This window comes from Varroa jacobsoni, unplaced genomic scaffold, assembly GCF_002532875.2.
Source record: "Varroa jacobsoni isolate VJ856 unplaced genomic scaffold, vjacob_1.0 scaffold_141, whole genome shotgun sequence".
Lineage (NCBI taxonomy): Eukaryota > Metazoa > Arthropoda > Arachnida > Mesostigmata > Varroidae > Varroa > Varroa jacobsoni.
In genome coordinates, this window is record NW_019213043.1 from 33,290 (window position 1) to 50,518 (window position 17,229).

At 40.6% G+C, this 17,229-nt stretch overlaps 1 long non-coding RNA gene across 3 annotated transcripts; it reads right to left on the bottom strand.

Annotated features, from left to right (window-relative positions):
• Positions 1 to 1,205: 1,205 nt before the first annotated feature.
• On the bottom strand, positions 1,206 to 17,135 carry LOC111269089 (uncharacterized). 3 transcript variants are annotated; one of them, XR_002685585.2, is made up of 3 exons: positions 17,052 to 17,135; positions 16,438 to 16,512; positions 1,206 to 1,643 (listed from the first exon to the last, which is right to left on the bottom strand). It is a non-coding gene; the product is annotated as an uncharacterized LOC111269089 (long non-coding RNA). The 3 variants fall into 3 exon arrangements; XR_002685584.2 differs by lacking the exon at positions 17,052 to 17,135 and adding an exon at positions 16,905 to 16,998; XR_002685587.2 differs by lacking the exon at positions 17,052 to 17,135 and adding an exon at positions 16,706 to 16,891.
• Positions 17,136 to 17,229: the final 94 nt, after the last annotated feature.

Below are 17,229 nucleotides of genomic sequence, written 5' to 3' on the forward strand. Positions count from 1 at the left end.
TTTCTGCTGTGTCCATATTTAAACTAACCGCGTAATTCTTATTAGTATTGAGTGATCGCCGTATCGTCTCCTTGCGCAAATTCAACTTTGTTGATGTAAGTAACAAATTTTCATATGTTTGCTAATTAAACTTATTCAATTAGGCTTTTATTTTTTTGCCTATTTGTCGTCTGCTTGAGGTAAAGGAAAATTCGGGCGATTATAGCTGCTAGCAAAACACACCAAAGAGCACAGTTCGAGAAATGCAACGAGACAATTGAGAAGGACATTGCCGATGAAGCTATCGGCTTCGGCGGCCGCGGAGGAAGGCGCAACGAATGGATGAGTGGCCGTACCGGCAATGTTCTCTCTGGTTCTTTGCTGTACTGAATAAAGAAGGGGGGGGGGGGGGGTAGTATATGTAGCCTTAGTAGATGGAGTGTGGGTGGGTGCATATGAATGAGGTTGCTCAGCTGAGGTCACACGCAGATACTGCTGCAAGCCACCGAAGTTGCATTCACCTAGTTGGCGTTCGGTTTCTACATCGAAGAGACATCACCACCGGCGGCCAAGCAGCGGTCAGACGAGGGGGCCAAGCGGTCTAGGGGGAAAGATTCGCGACAGCCCCATGTGCCGAGTCGCCCCATCCTCCCATCACCACCAACTCATGCTCATACATTATCATCATTATTGCCTGCTCGCCGACGTTCGTTTCTTATAGGACTAGGAAAGCGATTACATCCCAGTGTCGCCGATATCATCGGTGTTGATATTGGAGTTCTCGCCAAGCTTGCCTTGTCCCCCACTGATCTTTGATAAGTAGGTACTCAAGCGTCTGACTGCAGGTAGCCCCTTCTTGCCGGGCGGGTCGACAGGCAAACACGACGGGATTACACACACTTAATTAACTATACATTAGACCATTCGTATAGGGCAAAGATTATCACTGCTAGACCTTGGAAACTTTTCCGGACATAGGTCAGTTTCTACAAGATATACAGTAAATCTATAGTGTTTCAATAGATTTATATCAGCAACGACCAATAAACCTTACTGGGATATAGTTAGTAACGCGGTATTTTAGTAGTGATATAGCATTAGTGAAAGAATAATAAAGTAGCTTTGGTAGACGGCTACCATAATCCCTAAAGTCTGGAGTCTCTCGATGCGGGGCACACTTACACAGTGTTGAATGAATTACTCTGTTCTATTAAGTTAGCTTTTTATTACGCTAGCTGAAACCGGTCAACAAATTTTAAAATATCCTGTCTCTCTGCGTTTCTAGATGAAACAATCCGAGACGTGCACGGCTTTACTGGGTTGCCTAGGTCATGGCTTTATGCTAACAGCAATTGAACGCTTAGCTAAGGCTGCAAGATGGCGATCGTTACATGACAGGGAAGGGAGACGAAGTAACCTTTCTTCATTCTGTTTATTCTGCTTCTCTTCGTTGACTCTTTGGATTAGTTTCCTATTATGCGTTTTCTTCGTGTGCGGTAACGATAATGACATGATTCACTTGATGACGAAATGCAACGGTGGATTCGATAGTGGGAGATAATCCTGCAATAGCTCTCGGACAAGTGCATACTTGGACAAGACCGCAGTCAGGATATCAGGAACAAGATCCTGTTTGCCCAACTGCGAAACACCTGCAACAACAACTTCAAAAAAAAATTGAGATATACCGTCGTTTCGTACTGCATAAGACATGTTTATGGTCGATAAAGGAAATCAAAATGATGGCAACAACTGGCACAACAAAGGAAATTCTGAGCCTTTTTCGGCTCAGAACTTTTTTTCTTCGTATATTTTTTTAAGATTAATGACTTATCATTTTACTTTACATAGCGCCAATTCTACATACATCGTTGGTTAAATAATATCTTTTTTTCATCTTTATAATATATACGCATATATGCAAACATGAAGCATTTTGCAGACGCATAGTTAAAGGCGTATGCACACCTATTTCGCAAAAATATTTTATCGTAGTAGCTGCTTATCTGTTCACCATCACAGCTCGCTAACGACTGAGATATTGGGTACCTGCGGAATTTTATTACGTAATAGTAACCAAGCTACCAACAACTGAGACTTGGTTCAAATAGTAAAAATATATGTATATATATAAATCAGGATTTATATGAGAAACATCCTTATTACGTATGTAGTCAAATTTTGTAACAGCTGTAAAGCCCATTGTAGAGGTGCTCGTAATACTGGCAAACTTCACAACGCAAGCAACGAGTAACACTAATAATTTAGCCGTTCTATTATCTTACTTAATAGAATGAAACGCGTAGATAAATAGGTGAGAAATCCATCCAGTGTTTGTCGTGACGTGAATTGTAATGAGGTGCGTGAAGTTAGTTATTACAATGTCGTTTTTATGATATTTTTTATACACGTATAGAACCGTACTGCTGATGTGCTGCGGCACGCGTCAGTACCAAATGCAGGAGATCTGCTTGAAGCGATGCAGACGGCCTTAACCATACAACGTATTATAATGGAGGACAAGCAAAAGCTTCAGCATGGCACCTTCACGAAGAATTATTAATCTGCATATATTTGACAAATATAGAAAGAACCCAAGCGACTTTGGCTTTTAGCATACTACATAATCATTGTACTACAACGAGGTCGCTTCGCATACATCGTGCGTACACCTGTACAAATTTCCTGCCCAGTAGGGTCGGTCAGAAAAGAGGGAACGTTGTCTATAATTCGTAGGTTATTCTCGAGGATATCACCAATGTACAAATTAGCACGTATAGATACCACCACTGCAATATCCTGGTAGACAGCATATGTCGATCCCCTGTCAACAAACTGAGAGTTACTGTTTTTTTTTCTCGAAATTTCCTTCGCAATTTGTGTGCGTGACGGTATTACAGCAATTCGACTTAACTTCCTGTTGGATGAACCCAAAGTAAGTTAACGTATCAGGTTATACTCTGATCAAGTTTTAAGCTCATGGGGCAATATCTCAGTATTTATGTTCTTATCTGCAGCCACGCCTGACTACTGGTAATCGGGCTCGTTCTCTTCGTGTTAGTCTCCCCGGACCCCTTGTTATGCGACTGCTGTAAATTTTCTGAAAGTTATGCTAAGCATTACCTGTAGGGAGTAGTTAGCATTGATATGAGTTAAGGGAAACCGGAATTGAGCATAGAAAATTCTAACGACGAAAACTGTAAAGAGCGTTTTCGGTCTTGCAGTCACGCAATCTCCATATGTATCCTTGTGGCATAATGGAGCGGTCTTTGAGACATCTTTCGTTTCCTTTGTACGCTTCTACCGATTTGGTGCCTCAGATCGTGGTCATCATTCCGTGTGCCAATTCATAACTTCTATTTGCGCCTGCAACCACACTGGGTTAGCTCACAAAGCAGACCTTCTTTCACCTTGTCCTGCATCAATATCAGGTCACGTCAAGTGTGCCTTTCTCAGGCCAAAAAAGATATACACCCTCCTCTGAGCGTTTCTTACCTCAGATCTTCACACACTTGTGACTAACACGTAAATTCTTCAGTGAGATACAGTTCACGTGTATGTTCGGGATAAGAACATATGACGTATACACCATTGCCTTGCTTTGCCATCAGCCAGACGAAATGAACTATGACGTTACGTTATTCGGCCTTACCTAGAAATGTATGTAACAACTGAATAGTATTCTCTAACCGATACCGTGCTGCCGTAACAGGTAAACAAAAGATTCATGATACTAAAAAGGTCTAGGGTCGAGATAGAATGAATCTAACGTAACTACATTATGTCCAAAACTCCAAAATAGACTCTGGAAGTGATCGGCGGCACTCATATAATCAAATATATGTATAGGTCATTAGAAATGTGTGTTCAATGACAACTATGTTGTTTGCTCCTTTCCGCAGTCAGCAGAGAACCCCCACGGTGGCAGCGCCGGCCAGGCCAAGCCCCTACATAACAGCGACACTCATTCAAAAGCAGCAGTAGCAGCAACGATTGCAGGACGGAGTTGATTGACTAAGCTGGTGGTCCTAAGCCATCAGGCTATGATAGGTGCACTGTGGAGATTAGCTTCTCCTCGTTGCTATTGCGACGACCGGTCGTCCCTATACCATGATTAGCTGCTTTCTGTAAGCTCGCCACTTCAAGAGTTTCACGTTCCAGCGTTTAAGGCACCGGATTGATGCCGAAACGACGAGGGTATCCTCGAAAAACTGTTTGATTTGTGACTTCTCGAGTAGGTTGCAATGCGCGAGGTGAAGACTTAAGCCAGATCTAGCATTTCGTTGGCCGACATGTCGACATCATAATGCAAACGAATTTGGATGATGGTCGATCTCAAAATGCTGTTAGATAGAATGAGTGAAATGCTCAAATCCAACTATGGCTAGGGGTCTGATCGAGTCTTATCTTCAGGATGTGACTACACAAAAGAGATATCAAGATATCGAAAAAAGGCCAGATGAAATGCATATTGAAGGTTTATTCAAATGCTTCCCTTCTCTCGCTTGTTCGGCTCCGTTGTAGCTGCAACTGTTTTCCCCGTACCAGTTTTCGTTCGACGGCACCCAGTTGCTCATCGTCCGCTTCATTTCGATAAAATACCCATTGCTTTGAAGTGAAAGTCAACAATGTCCCGCCATGTCTTTCGTTATATGTCGCACATTATGCGCCATCCACTCACTCTTATTGAGCTTCACTAGCGATGCAGGGTTCAACTAGTGGTCCATGGACATAGACCATCGGTCCATATAATAGCCCATGTGCGGAGAGCAAATACATAACGAAGATGTAATACTCTCTTGCCGTTGTTATGGTTGTACTGGTGAAGCAAGCAAATACATGAAACAGCAATGGTATAGAATGTACATCGGGTGAGGTCGAAATGAACGATTGTCTGAGGTAGCTGATTAGGATGTAGGTAGTGTCGAGGTCCTATTGGGCTCATAGAGTTGAGTGGCTTTCCAGCCGTCGGCTAAGCCGATTAAAGAGAGTGTCAAAATAAGGAATTCAAATACGCGTTACACTCATACAAAAATATCGGGCCCTTCAAGTATTGCAAGTGTATAGGCCTCTGGTGAAGAGCTCGACAGCAACCGACGGTGAGTGGCCGCCAGCACAACATCGTCGCGTATCTCGCGCGCTATAGCGATACGAACAGATCCTTGAAATCACACATACACGCGCATAGGGTCCAATGATTGAAGGAAAAAAAACTGTAAGAGCAAAGAAAAAAAATGGGTAGAAACATTCTACATGGGGCTTGTACTGTCTAATCGACTTGGTATTATATAGAAATCCTTATAGAGAGCTCGGAAGAATATGGTTGAGAGTTTGAAGTGAAATATATGCATTGTCCAACCTATATTTCTATCTTTTTGTACTTCGTATTCTAACGTGCATGCTTCTGAGAACTAACATCAATGACTCATAGCTTAGTTCGGGATCCCCTTCAGGATTGATCGCTTATAATAATGATGCGGCTAAAGAGAACATTTGGGGCAGATGTAGATAACGCAATGTATGACGTCAGTATATTATTTCTATAAAACACATGATTTGTTGATCCCGCCATTGCGACAACAATTTAAAAAAAGAAAACTAAATTTTAGTTAAAACTATACGTAATGCAGTGAGTTGTTCAGATAGAACGGGGATCCCTGTCTTCAGGTAGGCTGATTGCCATCCGGTAATTGATGGTCAAAGATATAAAGGATATATTATTGTCCTACGCATTTTGACGGACGGAGAACAAATTTAAATAAAATCAACTATACGCCTATGGAAGGTTAGCGAATTAACTAGTGAGTAGTTGAGATAGACATTACTGCTGTGGTGGGGTGTGTATAGCGTCGGATCAACGAAGCTAAAATGTGATTTTCTGTATTCAATTAAGCGTAAACAATGTTCAAAACCACATTGAATTTTCGGCCTTTCGGTAGGGCAGTGTGCGACGGCTTCACGGCTATTTGAGGTCTATTTGAAGTACACTTAGTTTCACTGCGTCCCTACATTTGAACAGCGTGAATATGACCACGCTTTTAGTTCGTCATGTCATCCAGCGTCACTCCCTCTGCACCGCACTCATGGCTGCCTGTTACTGCCATACTGATGCTTAGAAGTTTTAGTTGTTACAAGCAATAAAACCAAACTCACAGAGACAGATAGTGACCTCGAAAGAACAACGGTCGAAAAAGACATGGCGGCCTGACGACCGCGGGAACAACGATTAGTTCTAAAATGAAGCCCTTATTAATGATGCGGCAAAACATAACTGCATTTTTGCACAATGAAAGGTCAGCCTGGTAAGGCCATGATAATGATTTTAGATCTTTCCCTATTCGTTTAGCGGTGAATAAAAGTAAGTAATGAGAAATAATAACTATCAACCCGTTTAGCAAAGCCTATTGAAATATCACAATATGACAACCTAAATCGGCTATTGAAAGAACCGTTATTTAACGCACCCTCGGATACCTATCTGATTTGATAATCTTCAAGGAATTTAAAGAAGTGCCGCAAATTTTATCTTCAACGGATAGTGTTCCCTACCCTTGAATGTTCCTATTTGCTGATGTAACGATGCTGCCGGAGAACCCCTTGGTGAGTACTCATGTCTTAGGCTTCTATTCGTATTATTTCAGTCCGTTGCACTTGCTCAAACGGGCCAAGAGACACAGTCTGCGACCAGTTTGTATGTTGCTAAACCTTCGAAGCTTCTCTCTTAGAGCACTTCGGCTTGATAACATCTTGTACGCTCCCGTTCCCTTTATAGCGGACGCTGCTCATCTAATCACCTCGTAAGCACCAGTAGCATTTGCTTATCTTCCCTTTCTTGTTCAAGCGTCTTATCTCCATCGTCAAATAGGTAACTTGACACGATGAGGGGTTGACGAGGAGAGAGGGGAACGACGAGGGGGTGACGAGGAGGATACTAGCAGCGAGGGTTTTACCAGCGAGCGGTTCTCTTGTCTTTAATCTCTGCTGAGCGCCAGCCGGTAGCAGTGGCGCACGATTGCTGTTTGAACAACAAGAGACGACATAATGGCTGTGCGACTGTTGCTTTCCATTAAACTTACTGCGTCCTTGTGATAACGTACTAAGTTACGTGTTTGCATGCTAACTTCAAAAAGACGTGGTGGTACTGGTTCGAATCTGGGAGTGGGTATACCTTGTTTCGTGTCGAAAGCCAGCCGTCTGAAGTAATATCTAACGGTTTAATTACCGGAAGCCAATAACAACGCTAGGCCTATCTGGACAAGGCCAGGGCAGAGATTCAGTGACACCACATTTTGACAATTAAGGTGACGCTGTTTATATTTGAATGTAGAAATACCTAAAACCTAGAATTCTGCAGTGCTGTACAATGATACAATCCGACAGTATGAATTAATTGGTGCTTTACATTTAATGTTTCCTTATGATAATGTTAATACTTTCGTTGGCCCATTAATCGTCCGTATAACTAATACCTGTTCTAGTTTAAGTAGAAGTCTTCAGTTTAAACTATCTAGGCCCTAGACACCACTGCTTCCACTTGGCGTAACATAAAAAAGCAGCTTCAATTCATTGATCAAAATTAAGTTTAGGTTATACGATACGACGCCTGTTGAGGTATAGTAATAATACATTGTTTTGATGCTTTTAATAGTGTGTCGTGGCTGTCATATGCCTTATGATTTACCCCAGATCTCCCTGTTCTCTTTCGAGTAACCCCTAAACGCGTAAACATACCCCGCACGTCCTGTTCTTTTTAAGGTCCCAAGATGCGTGACCTCTGCTTGTATGACCTTCTCAAGAGCATCCGAAAATTTGCCGGGAATATGCACGCGACACAGATACCTACCATACTAGACCGGGATGGGCAAAAGATTATTATCCAAGACCAGCTGGGGTCTACACAATGCGAGTGACCAAGGTTGGATGATACAGATATAGAGACACAGACACGCGTATATCTTTACAGATCCAAACCGATTTATTAGTGCGAGTTACAGTAGGGATGAGTAACATTTCCAAAGAAAGAAGCCATAGCAATAGGCTCCTGTAGAAGATTTCACCATACCAAGAATCAGATGGAACATTTCTTATGTACCCGATTTGTGTTATTCCCATCAGTTGTGGTAAAGAATGCTGAATCCAGGACATTATCGGTAACCTTTCTGCAGGAGTTGTGGACAGCTTGCACATAAGCCTTTCCCGTAAAGTTTACGAGAGCGTATCGGCAGGGACGTGGGTTACATCGCCCTTACTGAGCGTTTGGTCTTTACGAACAGGTCCTTAAGCAAGGCCAAGCAGCCGGGGTACGAGTTTAGTCTTACGTAACCCCAGCTTCTAGCAACTGCTAGTAGCTTGTCCCAGAGCAAGCTGCACATATATATACGGCCGCTTATAATGTTTAACTATGTACCAAAAAAAACATTCGCCTCGCAATATATTCTGTTGGTTCCTTTCCGAAAGCATTAGTAGCATTTGCCCGAGGCTGGTGTCTGATATAGTCAGGGATGTTTGCGACGTCGCCTCTTCTAGTGGGAGATAAACCACGATGGGTCAATGTGCTAAGAAGCAATTTGCATGTTAAGCTGGGATAAGGTGGCAAAGGCGACGCCGTAAACTGAAGGCATAGAGCACTAAATAGCCAAAATGACTGTAAAACATAGAATTGTGCTCATCTAATGAGGTTTGATGAAATTCCACGGTTCGATGCCACGTGCAGCATAGCATACCCGTCTAGCCCTAATTTTAAGTATCTAAAAGTAATCTAAAAGCTACGTACCTATGTACAGCTACTCGCGGTAACAAAGCATCATCATCATCATGTATTGAATTTATGTAGCTGAGAAAATTATTCTATGTAATTTGTACTTCTGGTACACATGCGTGTACATAATAGATGCCCATATTAAGTGAAAATCCTAAAGGCAAACTTGTACGTTAATTGATTGATAGAGTTAAGGGCCACTGCCAAGTAAAAATTAAATTAGATTTTTCCATTTGTGTCGGATTTCTAATAACTGAACAAAGAAGCTGAACGACAGCGACCTTACACTTGAGGCTCTGTTCCATTGGAACTCATTGGTAGATACATTTCCTCGTTAGTTCAATGTCGGGAAACTTTGTACTCTTTAATGGACTTTCGGGATTTAACATGGTTCGTAGTAACTACCAATCTTTGCTGATTCGAAATAATGCTATAGCCCCTCATTTACTTCTACACTGCTTCCGAGTTGGTACACCGAGCATAACTTTTCAAAGTGAAACTCGACAATGTTTGTCCTGAGTCTATAAACAAGCTTTTTCAGAAAAAATTAATACATCTAGAAAAGTGATAGATATTTTGAGGGCGTTCGGAGCGTATAGGGCATTCACCTACGTAACTTATCTATAGTTCTAATCTATTTTCTAAGCGTCTCTTGTATGAATCGTCCATCGTCTTGTATCAGATGAAAAGATTTACGTAAACTTTTTTTACAGATTATTACACCTTAAACATTTCTATAGCTTACATTGCAATTTATGTCTAATTGTACATGGTTTCTAATTGTTGGAATAGATCTAGGGCATGTCAGAAGAATCTAGAGCATTGCAACGGCAAGCAAGTCGAAAAACCTATGGTTGTTCTCGATGGTGGAGTCACAATTATAAATTTGGCAAGATATAAATGATTTGACAAAAACCTAGCTGTACAAATAGAAAAATCGCAATAATAACACAGTTTTTCAGAAATAAATATTTCCCTGTTAATCTATCGCTGTCCCTTTGACGATTTATGTTTCAACTACGTGCTATGACTGGTGGCCTGCAAACTACAATTAGGACAACTCTTTTCAACAGCTACCACGGCCCAACAATGGCTGTCCTCTCTAATGACCATACCCTTTCCTTTTTGCGTTCTTTCTCCCTCCTCCTTTTCCTACTCTTCAATGACCCCGTGTTCCGTTGCACCCTCATTGTCGCTATCCCGAAAATCCTCAGCACCACCCTTCCATCTCTCTCTCTCTGCAGAAGCCCATGACTGAGTATGTCTGCGCTAAAATCAGGGGTTTCCTGATTAAGTGTGATGTGCTTACCTCCACCACCATTCCCTTCGTGTCTGCGCACAGAGTCGCCTTGCCTTCCATCGACTTGCTTCCGCTGTAGTAATCGAGTCTTTGCTTAGCGGGCGAGCGAGCTAGAAGGGTGAGCTGCATGGTTGTGCTCCTGTCGCTTTAGTTGTTGTTGTTGTCGTCTTCGTTCGACGTGGATGCTGTTGGTTCTTACTTCGCCACTGCCGCCGCCACTGTCGCCGGCGGCTCGATAGCGTAGCAGAGTTGTCCCTGCGGGGTGGGGCAGGACGTGTTGCCACGGCAACGGGGTCACGAGAAGGAGGAGGAAATGGTAAGGGGAGGAGCAATGATGCGTAGAGGACTTTGAGGGGCAATCTGGGACTACTTAAAGGGGAGGATAAGGAATTCGAATCAGAGAAAGGACATTAAGGAGAGAGGGTGGCTAAATTGGGCAAGGGAGTAGAAGAAGAAAGTGGCCATTTACATTGAAGCAACGGGACTTAGAGCGAGAGAGAGAAAGAGAAAGCCAGGACCGAGGAGGGTGAAGATGAAGGAAAGGGACATGCCGAGTAAGTGGAAGTGTGGCGCAGATAGGGCGAAAGATAGAGAGCGCTAGTGAACCAGCAATGAGATCCCGCCCATAGCTGGCAGCGTTCTACGCCCTATGCTTACTGCAGCGCCTCCCCCATCAGCTACTTGCAGCCCCTTCTGACGGCCCAGCCGTCATCCGCTACGGCCTTCTCAGTCTTCTCAGTCCGTCAGCACCCTGCCAGTTGAACGACGGATGTCAAGGGGGTCGTCCATTGAAGCTCGATGGCCGAACAAGACGGAGACGCCACTGGCACAGGAACATTCGCTGGCTTGCCGACCGAGAAAGGGATGGAGGGCCCAGGCGAGGAAAAAGAAGCAGCTGGCCGTAGGACCAAGCCAAGGTGGGGGATGGGGCGAGTCGGTTCACTGCTCTGCTAAGGGAGGTGGGCTTACAGTGACGGCCAAACCCACACATGTCCATCCACATACTCACATGCATGCATACGTAGGCGCAGGCCGAGTAATAAGCCATAATAGAGGGTTAGATTAGAAAAGCGAGGAATGATGGCGTTAGAGTGGCTGAACAAGAGAAGGCGAAATGCCGGCAGGGATTCGCTACCGGAAGGGGGAGGGGAGGGGGAGGGGGGTAAGAAAGGCAAGACAAGAAACGAAAACCAATAGGGAAAGTAGAGTTCTTGCCGATAATCGAATTTAGCCGCTATCCACCTGCTTCACACCTCTGATACGGTGGTAGCACGGAGGTGGCACTTTCGAAAGCACAGTTCTCCATTAATACGGTTTATGTAAACACCTCTCTTCAGATGCAGATATGAGCAAGTACTTGCTTGATGGCATCTCGCCAGCATTTTGGGCTCATCAAGGGCACATGAGGGGGGCTGGCTGTCTGGTTTCTTTCAATTTGGCCTCAATAACAATGAGTAAGTGACAAGATGGTGGAAGAAGGGTTAGCCAGGCGAATGGAGTAGTCGAATCATGACGAATAGTGGATAAATAGATCCTATAATAGGATAAGAAGGTAACTTAAAGTGGTTTTGTGGGGAATGGAGGTACGTCGAGGGTAGATAAGTAGCTTCCTATAGGAAACTGTTTCGGATAAGTGACTAATACAAGTAGATAGATTAAGTCCTTCCAGGCCATAAGGCTAAACAGATATGGACATGATAGCCGTGTATCAATTTAAGGAAGTCGTGTACAAATGCGCTGATGAAATCTTAAGCTAACTACGATTTCCTATATTATTATTATTATAGATATCATTCAGTTCAGTTCAAAGGTAGCACACGAATTTGGACCTTGCCTTGCAGTGACTCCTCAAATAAATTTATTAGCGTAGTTAGTGGAGTTAATACAAAGGCGTCGGAACATAATACTTAAATCTTTTAGAAGCCACTGCGACATTTCGTTCTAATACAAGATTAATTTATTGAAAGAACTGAGAGGCCAATTCTTTAAGGCGAAAACACAGTATTTAGTTATGAAATTGGGTGCGGATATCAATCGGGCGCATTTGATTTAGGTTTACGAATGTTCTCTTTCTCTGTTCTGTAAAGTACGAGGCATCAATGCAATACGAGGTTTAAGAACAACGAATCTATCCCATAAAGTCCTCAAGCTAGTATGCCAGAAGACAAATCCTGTCACTTGTAGCAACAGAAATCTCTGGTCCAGTGATCACAGCTCGAGTTCGACAAAAAACAAATGAAATATTTTTCCTAGAATCCTTTTTTTTCGAAGCTCTGCCTCGGCCAGTAAACTAATTAATCTATGTAGACTGTATGATGATACAGCTTCAAATCTAGCAAATCTTTTAGCCAGGCGACGTTATTGAAGATGACGGATTGTGTGGGTATGACGGATACTCCCGCGATGGGAACTCATTTGTTAGTTAATAAACACAAAAGATGATCGTTAAGATACTGGGCATCACTAACAATCGGGATGGTAGAGTTCGACCTCAAAATTTGTGTATGTTCGTATCAGTTCAGACGTACTTACTTTTAAAAAATAAGAACCATGATTTTAACTAAACCTATGTTGGTTAGAATGCTGCATTGAAACTGACTCAATTGATTATACTTGGATGTTAACGACAGTTTTTAGAAATGGTCACATAAACATTGAGTGCTGTGACGTAACAACTAATTAAGTTAATGTTAGTAGAAAAGCTAAATTGCAATATGCTATAACAAGACGATCTAGTGCCATTAGGGCAGATTTGCGTCGACAGAACAAGGCTGTTAATAACAACGTCGTAATCACCATTAAACACGCAAAACCGTGAAGAAGAGAATAATTTCGACTAGTAAATATCTAAGTGCAGTAACAAGCGCACAAAACCAAGTCACCATATCAACTAATTGGAAAATACAGGTTCTTTTTTTTTTATTAAGAAGTTATCCTCACGTAGGTGCGTGTGCCATTAAACAATGAGATCCATCATCCCCTTCTTTCGAAAGTACTTTGCAAGCGGCGGCAATCTCTAAGCCAGATGCATCTTTCACCATAGGATTTTAAGGACTTGATTGCTTAACCGCCTGTTCAGCGGACAATTACTAGCAGGTAGAGCAGGTAGCTACTGCTTCCATGCGTCATTGCTGATAGTGACCTCTAGTAAGTAAAGATTCGAAAAATCGGAATTTCTTTTCGAAGTTATTAGGCGCTCTTTTTTTTTTTTAATATCCATAGTGTGACCTGAACATTGAAAACGCATCGCTTATTCTTTACCAAACTATTGATGTTTTAAGAAGTATTCAGTCCAACCATAATCAAAGACATTATAGTTGTTTTTCTAATTCTCATAAGAATATCATGCATTCTGAGCGTAGCTAGCCGTCGGATATTAACGGATGTCGACGATGAATTTCGAAAGGCTATACATGTTAGCGGGTTACATGTAAGGCTATGAACTGTACAAGACGTCATGTCTCAAAGACGTTTGCGTCTATGGGTTTCATCGTACAGGACATAGCATATCAGATGAACTTTGTGTGAAGAAATTGTATAGCATTTGTGTCATTGTTGGCGATGCCGTATTTATATATTTGTAACATGTTAAAATAATGACTTTTCCCTATATCTATTAATCCACTAATCAAAAAATCTTGATTAGATTGGAAGGAATATTACATGGTAAAAGTGAAATAGTTTCCGATTAGGGAAGAGATGCGAATATTGGTCTCCATCCTGGGAATGTCGTCGGTAACTAATTGATTTATCTATCGAGTTTTACGTCCAATATTGTTTTTGAGCACTGCAGCACGGAACGATATGTATTTACACCAGATTATAAATCTTGATTACGTCGCGTGTCACTGAGTTTAGTGGGCAAATATATAACTGCTGCTTTATCACTCTGCCTGGATATGTCTGATAAAGACTGCGCAGGTGAGCCGTAGGTACGCCAGATAAGCACTAATTATATTTTGTATAAACATGAAATTATAATTTTTTTAAAAAGTATACAAAATCGTTTGTCATTTATAGCTAAGTTGCATACTTTTGTAGTTGTAGATATCTGTGAAATGAAGCTTTTCGTAAGGTAATTAGAAAATGTATCTAATATATAATATTTCTTAAGAAACTTAAAAAGATGTTCTAGTTACCTTTTGTGAAAATTGGGCAGACTTCAAACAAATTTTCGCTAGCGTTTTAGGAATTTTCCAATTTTCCACAAAGAGGCATGTTTTACCAAAGATAATAATACTAGAAACATCTATAGTGTTATTATTAAAAAATTAATAACAATAACAATAATAATAATAATAATCCTGATAATTTTGAAATTCTAGAATATAAATTACATCAGTTGCAATAAAAAATACCTTTTAGCGTTGAGAACAACTAAATACCTGAATTCGATTAAAATTGTCTGGGTATAATAATTAAATGTAAAATCAGAAAGTTATCTCTGTATTTGTTTTACTAATTCTCTTGGTAAGTTATTTGCGTTGTCTCTACAATCAAGTTCACTGGAATAAGTTGTAGACAAATTTGATCTAAGTTGGAGTTGGGGTAACATTAAAACAGGCGACATTTAGGCACTTTCCCAGGCTGGAAAGCTCTTTGCTGCCTACTGAATTGTAAGAAGAGGATGCTTAATAAAGCTATATAAAAGTGCTTCCTAGGTAGCTAGTAAATTGAGCATACGTTCTATTATATAAATTAATTAAAGCGATGCATATACATAGCAGTGCCATATATTTCACTTTATAATAAACGCTATAATACGGGAATATGAAATTACCACCTATGAAGATACAAACAAATACCAAGTAGCTGTCGTGTACAGTTTCGAAGACATTAGATGTTCAAAATTTTGTCTTCGTTGTTCCTTTCAGGGAGTGAAAATGCTTTTTGCTCGTGCGTAAACACCATTGTATCTAAGATAGCTCGCAAAGTGTCGCAACTTGCGCCAATGTTGCCCAGATACTACTTCCTAGATAAAACTTTAGGCATTATTCAAACGGTATTAGAATGTTAAAAGAGTAGTATTTAAAAAAAAAACTTTTTTTTTAAATAAGACACAACGCTTGAGCATCGAGTTAATGTTCAGCATACATTTCTCTATCTATCATAAGAGTGAAGTTATATTTTTATCAATCTGGTAGCAGCATTATGCAGCATATAGGGGGCATAATGGTAAGTACTGAATTTTCAATAATGTTTCCTAACGTGCTTTGATCGATTTTGCTAAATCTAGTATATTATATTTAGGAATTTTGACCGAAATAACTCCTTTTCTGCCAGACTTCACGTTTACACTTGTTATTATTATACATTACTGTAGTTGCTCTCAGCTTTTTTAAACAAAGCCTGTTGTAAAAAGCTCAAAGGTTCGTTCGCTCGATGAACGTATGGCAAATATTTTAAGCTTAAACCAATGTCCAAACGTTTATTTGGTCTAGCAGTATCAGGACGCATAAAACGGAGATATGCAATTTTTTTGTAAAGTAAAATATGCACCATTACTTTCTATTATACCATTCGGATAATAACTTACTTATTCCAATGCTACAGTCTGAAGTGCAACTTGAGTAATCATGCTGGGATTTGACCAATCTTTCTATCAAGTAGATGGCGAGAGTTTGAAATTGTTTCATATTAATTATCATATATGATATTTATAGCATAATATCAGAAATATTAACCATCCTTTTCGACTGATTTATTTATTTTTGTAGAAAAATATTTCACTTCTCAGAGCAGGGTTGAATATTAGTTCTGAGTAAAATACCAATCAAAATATCTGGCATCTAGAGACTTGTTACCAACATAATTATTTTAAGTAAACTGATTATGTCCTTTGTTACCTTATGCACAAAAGCTTATAGACACGTCACCACTGAGGAGGCTAAAGGTCATAAACGCAGTAACATATTAAAGGCGTATAAGATCTAATTGAAGTTTTCGATATACAGTGTATTCGGCTAGAAATCTGCTATATTTTACCGATCCCCCATATTATGTTGTGACTACATAGAGAGGTTTGTTGCTGGAGGCTGACAACGAGCTTACTATTTAAATCGGGCTTTACAGGCTCCAATTGTAGTAATATTCTGTGTATTCTTTGTTCGTCTATTGTGTGATATAATGCACCTCGAAAACACGTCTCCTAGATATGTTTCAACCAAAAGATACCTATCATCATTTTTTATAATCATATTATCCCTGAAAGAAGAAGAAATCATTTGGAGATGTACTTTATGTGCGTTTTCTACCTTGATTCACATAAAGATACCTTATCTGGTCATCGTTATGAATGAACGTTGCTGAGTTAAAGATTACGTACCGTTGTCTCATGCTTTCACACTGCCTGTGATATTATATATATATATATATAACTTATTTGGGCTTCACCTCTAACCTGTTAAGATTTGCTGGGACCACGTTAATGGAGACTATAAGAAATACAGGTTTAGTAGACTTCTTTCTATATTATCTGTAAGGAATAAGAAATAGTCAATATTAGTACCCCAGCCGTGGTCACACACTCAGTTTGAATACTAGATAGAAGTATAAAGTGGACTTGAAACACGCTTATTTTCATGCGATAATCGATTCTTTATAATTACACAGAATGCATATTTTCGATAAAGCGCCTTTGTCTTCATATTTTTCTCATCAGCACTAACTTTTTTTAGTTGTTTGTTTTATTGTTAAACAATTTTTACTTTGAGAACAAACGAATACAGTTTTGTTTATTGCATTTTACGTTCGCTGCATAAGCTTTCGGATGGCTGGTTCCTAGCACATATGCTCAAGCCTTATAGGTGAGCGCGTCATCTAATGCGCTATCAGGGGAACAAACCAGTACAGCTTGTGCTACAAAACCTTTAATTTCTGGACCTGCCCATCCAGCTTCTTTTTGTCCAGTTATACCAAGTTATCACATCTCCGTTTCGGTCTGCAGAGTTAATTACACTCATTGTTTATTTTTTACAGAAGCGTTTTATTCGAAAATCCATAAACCTAACCCACCTATTTCATATCTCACAACGTGCCTAAAATTATCATATAGCGAAGACATTCTCTGAGATAGCGGCAAGTGTCATTCAAATCGTCATTCAACCCTGGCCGCCACAACTGTCGTCTGCTGCTGTGTTTATTTTCAAATACACAAGCTTCGTTATGGGTATCCTGCCGGTAACAGCTTTGA